Consider the following 567-nt stretch of genomic DNA (forward strand, 5'->3'; position numbering starts at 1 on the left):
TCTTACATTTAGGTCTCTAATCCATTTTGAGTTTATTTTTGTGTATGGTGTTAGGGAGTGTTCTAATTTCATTCTTTTACATGTAGCTGTCCTGTTTTCCCAGCACCACTTATTGAAGAGACTGTCTTTTCTTCATTGTATATCCTTGCCTCCTTTGTCATAGATTAGTTGACCACAGGTGCGTGGGTTTGCCTCTGGGCTTTCTATCCTGTTCCATTGATCTGTATTTCTGTTTTTGTGCCAGTACCATATTGTCTTGATTACTGTAGCTTTGTAGTATAGTCTGAAGTCAGGGAGTCTGGTTCCTCCAGCTCCGTTTTTTTCCCTCAAGACCGCTTTGGCTATTCAGGGTTTTTGTGTCTCCATACAAATTTTAAGATTTTTTGTTCTAGTTCTGTAAAAAATGCCATTAATAATTTGATAGGGATTGCATTGAATCTATAGGTTGCTTTGGGTAGTATAGTCGTTTTCACAATATTGATTCTTCCAATCCAATAACATGGTATATCTCTCCATCTGTTTGTATCATCTTTAATTACTTTCATCAGTGTCTTATAGTTTTCTGCA

The 567-nt window shown here is 36.5% G+C and overlaps 1 protein-coding gene across 1 annotated transcript in view; it reads right to left on the reverse strand.

The window, feature by feature from the left end:
• ALOX15 (arachidonate 15-lipoxygenase) overlaps positions 1 to 567 on the reverse strand; it is a 12,311-nt gene that overhangs the window by 11,289 nt on the left and 455 nt on the right.

The sequence above is a fragment of the Physeter macrocephalus genome, chromosome 14 (assembly GCF_002837175.3).
Source record: "Physeter macrocephalus isolate SW-GA chromosome 14, ASM283717v5, whole genome shotgun sequence".
NCBI lineage: Eukaryota > Metazoa > Chordata > Mammalia > Artiodactyla > Physeteridae > Physeter > Physeter macrocephalus.